This window comes from Phodopus roborovskii, unplaced genomic scaffold, assembly GCF_943737965.1.
Source record: "Phodopus roborovskii unplaced genomic scaffold, PHOROB, whole genome shotgun sequence".
In the NCBI taxonomy this organism is placed as follows: Eukaryota; Metazoa; Chordata; class Mammalia; order Rodentia; family Cricetidae; genus Phodopus; species Phodopus roborovskii.
The window spans coordinates 41,504,936-41,523,817 of record NW_026126418.1 but is presented as its reverse complement, the minus strand read 5'-3'; the positions used below and the strand labels follow the sequence as shown (position 1 = coordinate 41,523,817).

The following is an 18,882-nucleotide window of genomic DNA, read 5'->3' as shown; positions in this document are numbered from 1 at the left end:
TTTTTCCTCCTTTGAAAGCCCCTTTTGGAATCTCAGCATAATTCTTACATGACCCCACTAGGATATAGATGACTAGAGCACTACACCAAGTAAGAAGTTAGACTTTTTCTTTTAGGGAGGGTATTTGTCTTGTATAGCTGGTTGAATGCAATTCTGGCAGATATCTTGAAATACCCAAATATAGTCAAGCCATTGTGTGCTTCTGTGTGTTTGTGTATGCTAATGTGTGTGTCGGTGTGTTTTGAGTTGTAAGATAGAGAGGAGGTGAAGACGGTATTCTGTCTTTTGAATTTGTCATATGAGCTACACAGTTTGATGAGCTTGGACTGAAGTTCTTGATCTTTCACTTTCTTGTTCTGAGTTTAGTAGTTATTTAGCTAGTCTGTGACTCAGTATCTTATTTTTCAAAATAATAATAACATTTTCTTCACAGTTGTTACCACAATTCAGTATAATAATGAACGTGAAACATAAAGTTGATAGTAAATTCACAATGTATTTCTGGATTCTTGAAAGAAAAAACCTGAGTACACATTTCCTCCCAAATAAGAAATATGTTCTCTTTAACTAGTTTTGGTCTCTGTTAATTGAGCGAAGTTTAAATGTTTTGTATTCTAGACATCATTAGTTTATAGATTCCATCCCCAGCATTTCTCTGTAGTGTTATTTCCTATTCTGTTTCATGTAGATGTAATTTTCAACAGGATATGTCTTAAATTAATACCAAAAAAAGGCAGCTAATAAGATACATTTCAACCTTATTTTAGAATCCCAGTCATCCTGGAAGCTGATCGTCACTTGGGAAAGTTTCCTGGCTAAATGGTCTAGTTTCAGTCTTTAATGTGCTAGACTGGAATCCACTGGACAGGATTACATTCTGCTCCAGATATCATAGATCCTTGTTATCACAGGAGGTGATTATATAGACATTACAAAAAGTTGCCCATATACAGAAGTCTTATGTGATGTTAATCTTGAACTGATGCTCTTAACTATCTTAGCTTGATCATGTCAGTTGCTCATCTGAAACTGAGTAAGACTTGAAATTTCCTTGTTGGATCTCAACAAGTAGGTCAGTAGCTTTAGAATTTGTGTTTATCTTCAGGAAAGATTTTTTTTTTAATGAAGAGTTAACAGTTTGGAACATAAAAAAAAGTACTTTTTTACTTTTTTTTTTTTAAAGTGGGAAAGTAAGAGGTAGTTTCAAATAGGTGTGTGTTCAAGACACCTCATTCACTATTTCCATCTTGGTTGTTGTTATCTATTCCTACTTATTATACTATTATTTTTTTCTCTGTGTTTGTTTCCTGTGTTAAACTTCCTGAATTAGAATCTTTTCATTTACCACTGAACTCTCACGTCTTAGCAGGCCTTGTAGATACAGACAATAAAATATTGGAATATAAAATAGCTAACTACAAATCAGGATACAAGCTTGCTTGGTGACAGTTACATCCCTAATCATGGTGTCCTGCATTCTTGGCTGCCAAATTGCAATGCTGCAAAGTATGTGTCACTGTCTACTGTGTACCTGGCATAATTGTTTTATTAAGTGAATCCAGGGTTAAAGACCTAGAAATATCACCTACAAGCAGCTAAGTGTCTTGCACCTTAGAAAAGCAGTTCTTGTTTTTTTCTTTTTTTCTTTTTTGCATGTATTCATTCATGTGCTTACTCATTTAAATATCACCAGACTCTAGGTTCATATCATAATGGATAAAACATGTTCTAAAAATGTACCTAGTCTTCCTGACAGATGAAACACAATTCTTAAAGGTTTAATTAGAATTGGCCACATTGTCCTCATGTTAAAGTAGGACATTTGTAATGTACATTTGTAATTATAATGGACATTCATGGAACCCTCAAGTGACAGTTAAGCTGAGGTGAGTTGAAGTCCTAATCTTATTTATCTAACACTGCTTTTGAAGACTGATTTTGAAGACTTGCTAAAGTTGCAGAAAACGATTCTCTATGTTGAAAGGAATCACATACCTTTATTATGTGTGGTATGAAGCCTTTTGTGTTTTGCCTACTCTTTACTTGAAGCTATGTAAATAAAAATCTATGACTCCCATAATGAAATTACAACTTGCATAAGAATTTTCTTGTTTAAGTATGAAATACATGTTGTGATGACTAAGTAAGTATTGTAGTTTACTGATTGTGGGCTCCAAATGTAAAGACTGTTGAACACATAGAACCCACTAATAACACTTGAGCATTATTAAAGTCATTTTAAAAAAGTCACATGAAACAAAGGGAGGACAACATTATTACCCAAGAAACATCTATGAAATGTGATCAATAATTAATTCAGAAGCATCTGACTTCATGGGAGATTTCCTTAACAACTGTTTATTCTAATATACTGTAATATCATGACAATACATTCTTGTTATTTGTACCTATACTGAACAAGCATTATAGCATTAGACACTGACATTGACACCAGCCTAATGCTTGATATACATACTAGTCAAAATGATATAAAATTTTAAATTAATACATTCTTCTATATAAGTTTTTAAGGCAATAACAATAAAACACTCATGCTATGTATTGGGCTACCAATGAAAAAGAAGTGTGATCAATTCTGATAACAATATAATGAAGGAGCTATATCCTAGATTTTCTGGATAGTTTTATGTCACCTTAACCCAAGCTAGAGTCATCAGAGAGAAGGGAGCCTCAGTTGAGAAAGATGTTTCAATAAGATCAGTCTGTATGCAGACCTAGAGGGTATTTTCTTAATTAGTGACTACTGTGGGAGGCTCATGCCATTGTGGGTGGTACCACTCCTGGGCTGGTGGCCCTGGGTTCTATAAGAAAAGCTGTCTGTGTAAGCCCTAAGGAGTAAGTCAGTAAGCTGTACTTCTCCATGGTCTCTGCCTCAGCTCCTGCCTCTAAGTTTCTGCCCTGTTTGAGTTCTTGTCCAGACTTCTTTCAATGATAAACAGCGATATGGAAAGCATAAGGCAAATCAAGTCTTTCCTCCTCAATTTACTTTTGGTCCTGGTGTTGTATCACAGCAGTTGTAACCCTAAGTAGGGCAATAAGTTTTTTTAGTGGCATCAAGTGAAAAAACATTCCTAACCAGGGAAATTGTAACAAAATTTGGATATGTCATTATTATTATACCATCTTTCATAATGATAGGAGAGGTATTTATTTCCTCAATAAAACTTTCCTTTATAGAAAATTATTTCTAAATTAAGACAGTGTATCATCAGTAATCTGTTATTCTTTCCTTAGATTTGAGGCACAAGACTGAACATTTGCTGCTTTCTGTCTCCATCTGAGACTGTCTCAAGATGAGTACACTTTCCAGATTCTGTTGAAAAGTGTCAATGTAAGTTTTTAACCCAAATACTTCCCAGCCTTCTTTCATGTGTTTTGAATTTAACTTTTGAATTTGAATTCACTTTTTGAAAGAAACCAAATCTTTCCCCTAATACACATGATCTATTCTGTATCCTGTAGTATGGAGGCTAATCTGTGTTTAACCAATGGGTTTTCACTCATTTCAGCTAGTGTTGATGCAGAACGGAACACTCCCAAAAGGCAGGCCAAGTAGAAAGCACATTTAGGCAGCCTGACTGTGGCAAATGGTTCCCTAAATAGCAGATTAATCATGTGGACAACTTTGGTGGCTAAGTTAACTGTCATTAGAAAATGTCCTGGGGAAATTCTCTGGGTCATTAAACATACTTAAACCTTGACAAATTAGGATTAATCAAAACACAAATTAGCACTCCCTATGAAGCTCCAGCATGATTATCAAACACATTATCAAGTAATATGTTAAATCTTAAGTTCCAACCCCACAGTGCAGCATTACTATTGATAGTGTTTCTTGACCCTGGTAGAATTGCTGTTTTTATGTGGGCATTCATCTTTTTAATAAATGTTTAGCACCTGTGAACATTTTGTTCTTTGTAGAAGCTAATGCCTTAGCATAATACATTTAGTAATCTCTAGATTATTCCATATTGTATCATTTCTATAGTTAGTCACTAAGAAAAAGAAAACACATACATTCTAAGCTTCCTTGGTAGTTACATGGTGATTACTACATTTTAAAAAATTGATTATGATAGTGAACCCCTAAGTAGGTTTAGTAATACATATACACATTAATCACCCTAATGCAAAGCTCAAATTGCTTTGGCATCTATATTTTTATACTACATGGCTGATAAAAATAAGGAATTTTTTTTTTAATATTTAAGACCATTATGCCTTGCTAGTTTGGGGGGAGGTTAGAGGATTGCTAATTCAGAAATGTGAAAATATTTATAAACAATGGAATAGTACATTAATAGTTTCAGGTAATCTGTCTGCATTTAGCACATAGTTTGTATTACTCAAGATACAAAACCTGATTGTACTTGGACATGGCTCATAAAGCAGTTTTGGCTCCACCAATGGTGCCTCAAAAATAAAAAACATCCTTTTCCTACATCCTCCTCTTTCCCATTTCCCAACTAGCAGCATTGCTGTGATGTTTCCCTTTTAGAGGGACACTTAAATTTCAACATGACTCAATGATGATAGGGATAATGGTGATGTGTGGGCAGAACCCAGAAGGAAATCATTGCTTTTAATCATCATCCAGGCTCTGGAGTATTTTTTTTTTTAATCAGCAAAAGCTTGGCTTACAAGGGGTATCTCACGATTTCTGCAGTGTGACCTCAAAGGTAACTCTAGAAACTACTGAGATTTCTAGGGGCTACAAAAGAAACAGAAGCCTCAGGGTTAGAGTCTGAGCCTCCCTCTTTTTAAGCCCTGCAGAGTTAATTGAGAAAGTAGAGGAAGGGATGAAAAGAATGTACCTGTAGCCCCTTCTAGCTGCACTGCAGACAGTTCTCTCTGAATTGATTGATTATAGATGACCTGATCTTGCTCACAATAAGGTGAAGGGAAATGGAGTCTGACAGGCGACAGATATGATGATGCAAAGCATCACCTTGCACCTAAAATGCTATCTTGAGTTTGGATCAAGGCTTCTTCTAGTGTGCTATATTTCAAAACCAAATTTCCTCATTATTATGTGAAACAACAGTTGCAGTTGCCTTGCTGACCAAATGTAAAAGGTAAGACAAAACAAGCGAGAGGACTCTGTTTATGGAAGAACCGAGGCTCTAAAATTAGTCCAGAATGTGCTTAAATATTTTATTTAGCTGTCTTTCAAGTTGGACTTCTAAAGTCGATAGCAGTATGAGGAGAAGTAAAATATTTCCTATTCATTTTTAGTAATTGGTTTTGTAGATAAGAGTATCAAGATCCTGAGTAAATGCTGTCTTCATTTTGTACAAGAGGGGTGATGTATTCCTCAGAAATACTAAGATCAAAGATAGATGAAAATGTAATTAATTGTTTTGTGGGGAAAGTGAAAACCCACATTGACAATGGTTCAACTTATTATAAAATAGTTAGAAGTGCCACAACAGAAACGTATTGTCTTTGTAGATCAGAGTTCCTCCCCATAAAATGCCCACCCTAACTGTTGCCTGGAACTCTGAATGTTGTGCATACTGTCAGATCTCTGCACATTTTTGCTCCCACTAACCAAGCCCATTGTGTATGTCCCAGCAGTTGATTTTTGCTTTTCAACTTCACAAGTTGGTGGAATTACATAATTCAGTAATATAATTAAAAAAAATCCAAGACACTTAGAAAAAGGAGGTCCACCACAAATAAGGACCCTCACAGAAGGGAAAAGGGACAAGATTTCCAGAGCATATTGGGAGTGGGGGGCAGTGAGTGGAGAGGGAGCTAGGAGAGAGAGAAGGGGAGGAGAGGAAAGCTTGTGGGACTAGGAATATTGAGTCAGGGGAGGAATAGATGAGAAAGAGAGACAGAGACAGAGAGACAGAGTGAGACAGAGAGACAAACAGAGACAGAGCATAAAAGAGGGAGCCATTGTAGGTTTGAAGAGAAAACTGACTCTAGAGAAATGTCCAGAGACCTTCAAGACTGACCCAACTAACAGTTTGAGTAACAGTGGAAAGGCTACCTTAAATGCCCTTCCCTGATAATGAGATTGACGATTAACTTATCCACCATCATAGAGCTCTCATCTAGTAGCTGATGGAAACAGAAGCAGACACCCACAACTAAACATTGAGCCTAACTGGAATCCAGATGCAGGGAGGGAGGACAAGACCAGGCTACAGAAACACAGAGACAGCTGACCTGAACAAGGAGGAGCTAATGGGCCCCCCAGACTGATAGCTGGGAATCCAGCATTGGACCGAATCAGACCCCCTGAACATGGGTCTCAGTTAGAAGGCCTGGGCAATCTAAGGGTCCTCGGACAGTGAAACCAGGATGTATCCCTGGTGCACAAAAGGACTTTGTGAGCACATTCCCCATGGAGGTATATTCCCTTAAACTAGAGGCAGGAGGGAAGGTCTAGTCCCTACTCCAAATGACTTGACAGATTTAGATGACCCCTCCTGGAAGGCATCACCCTACATGTGGAGTGGGTGGAGATAGGAGGGGAGGGTGGTCTGGGGTCATGGGAGGGTGGGAGAGAGAAAAAGAGGGAGGGAGAGAGGGAGGAAGAGGGAACTGGGATCGATATGTAAAATAAAAATAAAAGATTAAAAAAAAGAAAAAGACGGTCCATTTCCCCCTCCCTTAAACTATAATTCAAAGGTAATTTTTTTTGAAAAGTCTGGTAATGATGAGTCATTTAAAAATTGCAATCATAATGGGAACAGGAGGGATCATGTTGGGGAAGGATGGAGGGAGAGAATACTGGAGGCCATGACTATTTCAATTTGAGACCCAAGCCATGAGAAGGAGCACAGTCCTGATACTGACTGAAAAGTCAGGAACCAGAGGCTGGACAGCTCAGAGACCTAGGAGAGAACCAAACACAACTGGCAAATAGAAGGAGGAGGAGAAGGAGAGAGAGAGAGAAGAGAGAGTCAAGAAAATGATTACTAATGATAACTCTGGTATACTCGTAGACAGGAACCTAGCCTAATTATCATCAGGCTTCATCCAGTAGCTGAAGGGAACAGATGCAGAGACCTACAGCCAAACATTAGGGAGTGTTTGGGAGAATCCTACAGAAGAGGGGGAGGAAGGATTGTAGGAGTCATAGGGGTCAAGGACACCACAAGAAAAACCACAGAACTAACTAATCAAGGCTCATAGGGGATCACAGAGACAGAACTGACACAATCAGGGAACCTGCATGGGTCTGACTAGGCCCTCTGTGTATGTTTGGTTGTATAGTTAGGTCTTCTTGTCTGACTCTTTTGGCTGCTTTTGGGACCTTTTATCTCCTACTAGGTTGGTTTACCCAGCCTTAATACATGGGAGGCGCCCAGTCTTATTGCAACTTAATATGTCACATGTACTGGCTTGTTTTGTGTGTCAAGGTGACACAAGCTACAGTCGTCAGAGGAAGGAGCCTTAGCTGAGGAAATGCCTTAATGAGATCCAGCTTTAAGACATTTTCTCATTTAGTGATCAATGGGGAAGGGCCCAGCCCATGGTGGTCCTGGGAAGTATAAGAAGGTGGGCTGAGAATGCCAGGGGAAGCAAACCAGTAAGCAACATCCTCCATGGCGTCTGTGTTGGCTTCCATGTTTGAATTTCTGTTCTTCCTTCCTTCCGTGATGAACAGCAATGCTAAAGTGTAAGCCAAACAAACTCTTTTCCTCCCCAACTTGCTTTTTGGACATGGCGTTTTATTGCAGCAATAGAAACCTTAACTATGAAACCATGTTTGGTTGATATCTCTGGGAGTCCTATTTTCTGAAGGGAAACAGAGGGACCAGGGGAAGGGGAGGTGTGCTGGGAGGAGACGAGGGATGGGAAACTGCTGTCTGGATGTAATATATGAGGGAGAAATAAAAATAAAAACAGAATAAAATGCTGCAATTAGATTGCTGAAGCAGATGTAGGCTCAAATATTTGAAAAACAAAAATGTTATCATCCATGAACTGCATCATAATTCACAAGAAAAGGAGAAATAAAAAAGTAATTGAAAAGTGGCCACAAAACCAGAAGTTACTGGAAATAAAGAACCATATCTGCTAACTTTGAGCTAAAGAACAGGTCCATGTCAAAACATATAGGAAGATGCCTATCATCATATCCATATCTACCCATCACAAAGAGGACAAATAAAAACCATGACAGAGTTGAAACTAGGAAAACAACCAGCTTTCTATCCCATTACAGCAGTAAGTGTGGCAACAGTATAGCATTAAGGAAGGAAGGAAAGAAGGAAGGAAGGAAGGGCAGAGTAGATGATGCAAGTTAAGAAGGACAGAATATGGGCAAAAGTACAGGAATTATGAATGAGAAAAAAAGAGGATATGCTGCTTCATTTATTTGAATGTCACAGACTGGCATGGTTAATGTAAGGTGACAAAAGTTGGAAAGTGGTTCCACTGGCAATATTGAATCTGCTTGGCATGTTGGATGCAATTATATTATAAAGCATAGTTATTCTTAATTTGCTTAAATCTGTAATCTTATGGTATGAATCTTACCTTAATTTTAAAAAAATGCAAGCACATAAGCAATCAGACTAAAAAACTGATTTTATATAAGTGATGGCATTTTCTTTCTGATCACATAGCAAAATACAAGAAAACAGATGAAACAAAGGCAAAGATATAATGGGACCATTTAAGTGGAGTCGGGTGAAGAATAGAGGACAACAAGATTAGAGATACCTTAATAGAGGGAGCCATTATAGGTTTTAAGAGAAATCTGGCACTAGGGAAATGTCCAGAGGTCCACAAGGATGACCCCAACTAACAATCTAAGCAATAGTAGAGAGGCTACCTTAAATGCCCTTCCCTATAATGAGATTGGTGACTAACTTAAATGTCATCCTAGAACCTTCATCCAGTAGCTGAAGGAAGCAGAGACCCACAGCTAACTGAGCTGAACTCCTAGAGAAGAAGGAGGTCAAGACCATGCTGGAGAAACCCACAGAAACAGCTGACTTGAACAAATGAGAGCACATGGACCCCAGTATAAGCCTGGGGAACCAGCATTGGAATGAACCAAGTCCTCTGTGGGTGCTAAACTAGAAGAAATGAGAACAAATCATAATACCCTTTTCTGCTGAAGGAAGAGCAGGTGAGTATTAGTATTCTTCTTAGAAATGGGAATTGCCAAACAATAACTATTAACATTAAAATTGCCCACAGAAATCTAAATGTGTATATATGCCGTGTATATGTAAAGATATATAAGAATATTAGCACATTTATAGCGGAAATAAGAAAGATGTGAAAGATTACATGAGTGATGGATACTATGTGAATAAATTTTTTGTTGTGGAGAGAGGGGATAGCAATGATCAAGGATGTAATAAAGGCCACAATATAACACTAAAACTCATATATATATATATATATATATGTGTGTGTGTGTGTGTGTGTGTGTGTGTGTGTGTGTATAAAATTTGTATGTAATGGTGTGTCTATGTGGGCACTATTACAAAAGTTTGTCTTCTCTGATCAGACTGTGTAACTTTTGAAGATTAACTACTATTAAATATTACAGGAAATAGGCTTGGTGACCAAGATGCTGTATTTGGACATCATCTATGATTTTAAAAGATCCAAGGTAAAATTTAACTACTTTATTTTAACTACTTTTAAATAGAATTTTGTTAAATAATAGAATATTCGAGGTGGTTTTAACCTGAAAGTTTTCTACTGTGGTCTAGGGTTCATAGTACCAGAAGGTTCTGTGACAGGTGCCAAGGGATCATAATTCTACCCAGGTGTAATGCCTCTGAACCCTAACAATGACAACCATGGCAAGAAGCCCCTAATAGTGCAATAGTGATACACATATTGGCAATAGGCAACAGCTGCTTAATTGACTGGATGGTACATTCAGCAGGAGGAAAATCATGCCTGGTTTTAAGTACTTAGCCAACCATCAGTGGCTAGTTAGGCCTTAAAAGAGAACCTACTGCCACAACTGTACTGGTCAGTATGATTCCTAACAGACTGTAAAATCTATCCTTATACCTACAGATAAGTGTATCTCTCATCCCACATCAAAGAAGCTTTTATTTGCATCAATTAGAGACCATCACAGAAATCCACACCTGGTTATACTGCAAGAATCAACTGATTTAGGGAGAGCCATTATGACATTAGTCCTGCATTGAAGGCTCAATGAACATCATGGAAGAGGAGCCAGAAAGACTGTAAGAGTCAGAAGGCAGTAAGTCTGCCATGAGATTATGACTCCTAGAAATGACAGGGAAGCTAAAGCCATAATACCTCAACAGGAAGGTGTCCTAAATAAGACCTGGACAATAACAATACCAAAAGATAGGCTATTGTGAAATGGGGAGACTACACAGAGTTCTACCCCCCTCAAAGAACTATGGTTCACTAACGACTGCTAAGAAAGGAAGAATTAGTTTCCCCCAGGGGCTTAAAGGAGGTGCTTAATTAGTATCCAATACCAATTGGGCCTGAAATTATATACAGAGAAGTAGCACTAAATGAGCTACATATTTGTATATGTGTGTGGTTCATACCTATGGGCACATGGGATAATGAGCATGAAAAGGCCAAAGAAGAGCATCAAGTAGCTTCCCCTATCACTTTGTCTTAATTCCTTCAAGACTGCGTTTCCCACCCAGGCTGTCTGGCTAGTGAACTCCTTGGGTCCTCCTCTCTGTACCACTCAACATTGGGGTTAGAGCCACATACAGTATTTTCCATACTGGTGTCTGGACTTTGAAGTCAGATCCTCATGTTTGCATACTGGCACTCTTGCCCTCTGAGCCAGATCCCTAGCCATTACTTTTAGACAAGTTCTTATAGTCTGGTAATTTATAGCAGTTCTATAACTTATATTTGGAAAAAAAAAAAAAGCTGAGTCTTAGTGTTTCTTTTAATTTTGTTTCAGTGACTTGAAAAGTAATTTCTCCAAAGTGGTATATGGCTAATATAAAATTCATAATCTATGGGAGCTATTATATTTAATAAAAATATCTCTAAAATATTTATAGATTCCAATTCTGTGTGCTAAGGCAGATAGGGAAAGTAATTAGGTGAAACATTGCAATTAATGCCCTCCTCATGCATAAGAATGAGGGCTGAGAAATGAAGTCAGACATGGTGAAACATACCCCCTGATTTTCTTTTCTTTTTTATTATCAAAAATTAAAATATAACTATATTACTCCCATTGCCATTTTCTCCCTACCACCCATACTAAGTCACTCTCTTTTCTCAATTTTCACCATTATCTATATGCCTCCCTTCCCAAGCTAATCCCAAAATGTCTCCACCTGTTGGTTTTAACCAAGACTATCTCATATACTTTTGTTCCATTATCAGTCCTGTTTGTGAAATAATCAACCATATAGCATTTTTGACATAATATTCTCACTAATCCTTCAGCTATGTAGCCAAAAGGGACTTGATTTATTATGAAGCTGGGTTGATTATCAGTTCTCAAATTATTTGCAGCTAAGTATTAAGAATGGCTTCTAGACATGGAGAATAGCATTCTATTATAGACTAAAGCCTCTATCTTGGAAAATACCACTAAGACCTCATTTTCCTTGCATTTGTGTACTGTGATTCACAGCCACAGCAAAGGGCCAGGAGTCAGAGATGGATTTCTGAGTTCAAATAAAGTAACTACACTGATGTGGAGTGAGTCTTTGGCTTTTCTATGGCATCTGTTCCTAAACAGAGACATGTTTCTCTCTGTGGGGGTTGTAGAACATCACTATCTGCGAAGATTACCAATAGAAAGGACAAGATGAACCACAACAGAAATAAACGTGCCTTATCATAGTACCCAGACTTCGTCAGCAGAAACTCACTAATACAAGTCAAGATACCAACTAAAATATACTTTGAGGTATATCCACCATGAAAGATGGAATTATTCTGCACTTTTCCTATCCACATATTTACATAAATGTCTACATCTAGGAGAATATGTATCTGAAATTTGGGTGCTATTTCATCCTTAAGATTCTGTAATAACAGGGTTTGGGTGAACTGTTTCTGCTAACTTTCATTGTTAAATTGACCTTAATGTATTATGTAGAACAGGTACATATTTGTTAATAATAATCAGCAGTTCACTGGTTTGTTTTAATGTCAGAGGGTATTAGGCCTTTTTTTCTGAGGACTGTTGGGGTGATCTGTGTTCATTAAGTTGGGGACATCCTGAGTTATTCTAGTATCTATTTAAAGAGGCTTGAAATAATGTTTCTGAAGAATGCCTTCCTATGAAACTTTGATGATGTCTGTGTATGGAGTAGGGATGGGAGGAAAATGCAGTGAGTGAGTTCTTGAGTGAATGTGAGCTGTTGATATGTGTCTGGAGCCTCAGATCAATGGGAGAAATGACAAAGCTAACCCGATCCCCAGAATGAGGCTCCAAGAGAAATAGCAAAGTCTTCCCTTTTGCTCCCTGTGCAGCTTTTGATATTATGTGCAGAAAAAAAATGTCCATCATAGCTTTCTCTATTCTCTGATGTTACAGTCTGAAGAATGCTTCCCCAGAGAGACTGTTGTTAGTGAAATTAGCTGAACCTACCCTTTGATTCAGACGCATATCATAAAACATGCCTCTTTGTTCCTCTGTATATAATAACCCTGTCTCCTTGTTTAGTTCTGAGCAATGACACCTCCTTTCTGTTCATTTCTCTATAACACACTGAGTTTTGGATGCTGTGGCTTCTTCAGCAGAGAGCTCAGACTATCAGATTCCAGCTTTCTGTGTCTGTATGTTTGTGTTTTCTGTGTTTCCTGTCCATACCTGTCATGGTCAATTCTCTGGAGATTTAACAGTAGTTTTTGTCTTCCTTCCTTCTTTCTTTCTTTCTTTCTTTCTTTCTTTCTTTCTTTCTTTCTTTCCTTCTTTCCTTCCTTTCTCCCTCCCTTCCTTTCTCCCTCCCTCCCTTCCTCCCTCCCTCCATCTGTTCTCTCTCTCCCTCTCTTTCCCTTTTCTTTCTCTTTTTCTTTTTTCTATTGTCTTAACCTGTATTGATAAAAGAACAGGAAACTGAATGAGCTTTCAATTACTCTGCTTCTTGCTAACTTACCAAAGAAAGTGTTTTATAACATGCCATTCCCTTCTATATCAGGAACTGTACTCAAGGGTCCTGTTCAAACAGGGTCATTATTTTAAGGAGTTGAAAAACAAATGCAGACACCATTTCCACTCTGATGCTGCCAAGAAGAGTATTAGTAATGCACTGGAGAATCTGAAGCCCAGAGTATATTCATTTGGTGGTAATTCTGAAGCAACTGTTGATCTCTGTAAAGCCCCTGGGTAAGCTGCAGTTTGTTCCCTTGGGTTTAAAAACTGCTAAAGAACCTGGGTGTGGTAGCACATAGGCCTTTAATCACAGAACTCAGGATGCAGAGATAGACAGATCCCTGAATCTGAGGCCAACCTGTGTTTACACAGACAATTCCAGGGCAGCTAGGGCTACATAAAGAAACCCTGTTTCCTGAGGAACAAAAGAAAAGGAAAAAGAAGAAGAAAAGGACTCACTCATGGGTGTGTGTGGTGGTTCCTATAGATAGATAGATAAATTATAGATAAGTCATTCTTTGCATGATAGAAAAATACCATCATTTTGAAAGATGACTGAATGAATTGTCACCTAAAAACATCATCTGATGTCTTATGTTTTCTATTGGTCACGACAGAGAGCTTCAGATGTGTTGTTGTTAATTATTTTTTTCACAGTGGTATTTTAAAGAGGTTTTGAGTAGCATAGGATGGGCAGATGAACTGAACTTTTTATTGTTGTTGTTGATGTCTGGCAGTTTGCTGTAGGAGATTGGGAGTGACAAACTTGTATACTAATATAGAAGTGAAAGTTTATAATCTACCTTTTTCTAAGAGTTAATCCATCTCTGCTGATTGATTAATCACTGTGCAGGTGAAATTATTATCCTTACATAATTTAAGTACATTTACTTATTTATGTGTGTGTGTGTCTGTGTGTGTCTCTGTGTGTGTGTGTGTGTGTGTGTGTGTGAGAGAGAGAGAGAGAGAGAGAGAGAGAGAGAGAGAGAGAGAGAGAGAGAGAGAGGAGAGAGAGGTATTAGGACATTTGAGGAGGTCAGAGGATAAGTCTCGTGAGTTGATTTGTTCTTTCCATCATGAGGGTCATAGGTATAACAAAGCCTACATGTTGTAAGTATCCATCAGGGTTGGCAGCAAATGCCTTTACCCATTAAGCTATCTCACAAAAATAGCATCTTAAGTGCATTTTGCAAAGTGTTTTTTTAAAGCTCAATTCCTAAATGACAACAAGGTATTTGTTTATAGAAAGTCAAAGGATTTCATCAGTCCTATGGTTCACTGTCATGTATATAAAAGCATTTGCCTATCTCTCTACCTCCCTTAAGTGTCTGTTGAATTAGGCACACTGTTATAGTTCTTTGTTACATTGATCAACCAAATATTGTTCATTTACTATGTTTATAAATAAAAGTTTAAAAAAATAAATTTAAGAGTATTAGAATATCTGAAGTCATGCTACTTGATTTTTACATTTTCCTTTTACACTGGTGACTGGGTTCATTGTGAGGACTGTTTTAACCTAATGTCATGCATTGAGCACAAGTGCACATCCCCACAATTGCATTTCACTGTGATGTGTCAAAAATAGTGATTTGAACATGAAAGTCAAGTACATGTGAAATTATGTAAGTAAGCATACAGAATAATGGCTCTTTCTTAGTGTGTCTGTGCATGCATAAACACACATGTATACTCATGCTTTTGGAGGCCAGAAGTCAGTCTTCAGCTGCTGCTCACTTCTGTTTTTTACTGATACAGGGTCTCTAATTGGCCTGGAATATGCCTAGTAGGATAAGCGTGTTTGTTTGAAAGACTTAGAGACCCACCTGTGCCTGTCTTCCCTGTGGTGGTATCATAGAGCTATTGAATTATTTAAATGAGTTATGGGGATTGAACTCAAGTCTTCATGCTGTTGAGGCAGAATGAGCTGCCTCCTTGATCCCCAAGATGGGATTTTCATTGAGTATAATTAGATCATGAACCAAGAGGTAATTTCAATGCTAGTATTAGAGGCTACTTTGCCAGGTGGCTGAGAAGCTAGAAGAGATGTGAAAAAAAGGAAAATAAAATACAATTAAAATATCTTTTAGAGACATAAGGCTCTCTTTTAAACAGTCTTCTACTTTGGCTTTATAGGCTGACATCTTTAAGAAGCTTGCTGTGTCATGCAGAATATCATTGGGCTTGGAAAGACTTCTGGTTTGCAAGAATGACTCTTCATTGAAATTGTCAAAGACTCTGTTCCTACAGCTCTACTCCTATTTCATATTTCCACCCTTCTCTCCATATGGAGAGTCTGGTTAATGTAGGAGTTTAGATCAGGTAGTACCATGCTGGTGAGCTTCCTTCCTTATTCCGGAAAGCCATCATACCACTTTATTTATTATCCTACATGTGTTCTAAGTGATTTTTATCTGTTAACCTTTATGTAGAATATATTTCTTATCTAGACCATTAATCCAGATACCTTCTATACTCGTGTCTCAAAATTTCCTTCATTAAACAATCCTAATGAAAACTCAATTTCCCCTATCCTGCTCTTCCTAAAATCAACTAAATAAAGATATGTGCCTGTACAACCTGATTCAGTGTGTGTGTGTGTTTTCTATATAATCAACAATTCTAATACCTATGTAGTAGACTGGTTTTTGAACTACATTCGTTGCAAGATGTTCCATAAGGAAGGTTCAGAGGCTCACTACATGGTGTGTAGGAAGTGGGCAGCAGATAGATTAAGATGCACACATCATATCTGAATACAGGTGCTTTCCCATGCTTATACATGGTTAGTTTCTTGAAAATAAAGAAAGATTAAGTGAGTTGCTCAAGACTGGTGGCAGGTTGAGTATAACTACTAAAGTCTCTTGAATTTTTCCTTTTTCTCAGCCATTACTTGGTTATTGTCTTGGCAGAAATTTTAGGGAAGGTAAAATTCTTCCACAAATTTTCACAAGTGATTTTCTTCCATGCCAATATTAAATTATAAAGTTTACTTCCTGTCATGATAAAGGACATTTAGAACGTAAATATTTTCTTCATTCAAGCCTATTAGTCTACTTGACTTTACACTTATACGGAAAATAATTTTCATTTTCTTGTTATTGTTCTCATTAAATTAATGTTGGCTGACTTCAGAAAGTTTCAGATTGGGTCAAGGGATGACTTTGATTTGCAGATAATCCTTGAAGTGCTATTAGCTCTAAGTTGAGAAAACATCTCTTTATTATCAACTAGTCCATTTTCTGCATGCAGAAGGAAAATATTTTCAGGATTAATCTGTGCATATCCTTGAGACAATTATATGGTCCTAAAACTGAAGCCAGGCCCTGAAGAACACTTTCTTTTCACTACTTTTTTTTGCTCGACCTTTGTATGCTCAGCCATTTTGGGTCAAGTGAAAGGGAATCCGTATTATTTTTTGTTCTGGAACATTCTGGCAACAGTGCATATAAAAAGTAAAAGATAGGAGTAAGGGATATGACCTCATTTTTTTAGGTCAATTATTCCTATGTTTTGCTGGTCTGCTAAGCAATCAAATGTCTTTGATCATCAAATAATTTTCAATGAATTAACTGTGTGGTTGGTAACCCTACTTCATGTGAAGGTGATTGAACAGTAAGAAATGGCCTGAAATGTTTCATGAGAATTGTATTTTGTTTATACTTAAATAAAATAATATGGGATGCTGATGCAAAATACAACAATTTGATGTAGTTTTATGTATCACAATACATAAACTAGCTAATTTTCAACTTTTAAAATTATAATTTTACCAACCATTTGACAAGACACAATAATCAATAACAATGTGGTTTTGGCAATAAAAAAAACCATACAAAAAGGTCTTTTTGAATATACTTTCTTTGTTTTTCTTTTTCTTTTTTTTCTACACATTGTGCTTAATAAGCAAACATCTTCCATTTGCTGTTTTCAGAGTTATTTCATACTGAGGTTTTTTGTTTGTTTGTTTGTTTTTTGTTTCTTTTCTTTTACTCACTTTGCAGTCACAAAATGAAAATGTAGACACCATGTACAAACAAGAAGTTCGTGCAAAGTCAAGTTTTCAAAACCACATGCAAGTCTCAGCGGCACATGGCTTAGAGCTCACACGCTCCAGGATCATGTAATACTGGCATGCAGATGAGAGGAGAGAAAAGCACCTACATCATGAAAAGAGGATGATGAAAGAGAATGACATTTTCTTTATGACAGTTATCTAATGCAAACCGTATACCCATAACCTCTACCAGCATGGGGATGGGGACAGAGAAGTAAATTTTTGTGGGGAGTAGGACACTACATAAACACAATTGGAGGTCAAGTTGTTACTGAAATGGAGAATTGCTATTCTGTACTTGGCCTCTTCCATGTTATTTTCCCCAGCTTCTTGCTCTGTTTTTTCCTCTGCTATATCATGCAAGAAAGATCAGAACTAACACTGGAAATCATTTAACAAGCTCTAAACCTGACAGATAACAAGGGTATTCTCCACAATTTACACGAGAATTAAATTGGATATAAATACCTCCTGTTCTTACCGGTGGGTGTTGTGATTCCGTGTGTTAAGGTGTGAAGCAGACAGGAAAGAGATAAATCTTTCATAAGTACATTGCAAATAGGCAAGTGGTATAGAAACCATATTTATAAGGTAATAGAGTCAAACAATGATAGGTAAATAGTTGTTACAAATTATTTTATCATAAAATGGTCATAAATCTAGATTTTTATGGAGAAGGGAGATAAAATAAATGACTGTTTTACTACTCTGGTAGTATGAAACAATAAAATTGAGTGACACATAGTTTAATTAAATATTCTTGACACTGCTTAAGCCAGCCCAGCACTAGCAATTCCCCAGTGGTTTTGAATGCTGGTATCTTTGTTAAGCAATCACAGTAACAGTTTATAAAAGCAACCAATATATAGGTGCTCTTTCTTACAAGATTAAAATCATTTCAGAGGAGATTAATTTATTAAGTGGAGGATTTTTCACCATGAACTTTGAGATACCTGAAAATAACAGGCCATGGACTTGAGCTACATTTTTTTTTTTTTGGCTCAAATGTGCTCATTTAGTTCTTCAAATTAAAAATTTTAGGATGATATGATTTTATTTCTTAGCAAATAAATCACATGCAGCTATGATAAATTTATCTACATATAAGTGTGTCTTTGAGTTGGCATCAAGTGATCTACAGCCTACACCATGATTTCTAATTTTGATGCATTATCTTTTTCTTAGAACATCTCTGGTAAAATAGAAAATAGAAATCTGAATTGTACATATACACTCACACAAAAATAGCATCATGTAATTGATGGAATCAAATATGGATGATTTATTTTCAGAACGGGGTAATGATGCGAGGATGTGCCATACTTTTGTTTTTTCCTATAACTCTGTAATAGGAAGTGGGGTTTGGCATTGTTGAATAATTTATCTTAGCATTAAGCTTCTAAAGCCAAACAGCAAAGTAAATAATGTGAGCAATGCTCTTAATCCCCCTAAAGCTCTTCAAAAACCATTCATCTTAATTATGTTGACTTCTATGCAGTGATTGGGGAGGTGCTTGTGAAAGTTGATTTTTTTTATTTCAAATATTTTAGAAGGTGTTAAGGAATGTCTGTCCCCCTCCCCTTGAGCAGAAAAGTTATTAAAACAAGTATATTGAAATGAAATATAATTAATTGTTAAAGGAAGTATGAAACTTCCTATCAGAAAATGCTTCATGGCACACAAGGTTCCTATACTTTCCTACAAATATTCAAGATGTCCTACTTCAAAAAATATATTAGTCTTGGATCTC

The 18,882-nt window shown here is 37.0% G+C and overlaps 1 protein-coding gene across 1 annotated transcript in view; it reads right to left on the bottom strand.

The window, feature by feature from the left end:
• Kcnh7 (potassium voltage-gated channel subfamily H member 7) overlaps nucleotides 1–18,882 on the bottom strand; it is a 450,110-nt gene that overhangs the window by 38,900 nt on the left and 392,328 nt on the right. The gene's annotated exons all lie outside the window — the stretch shown is intronic.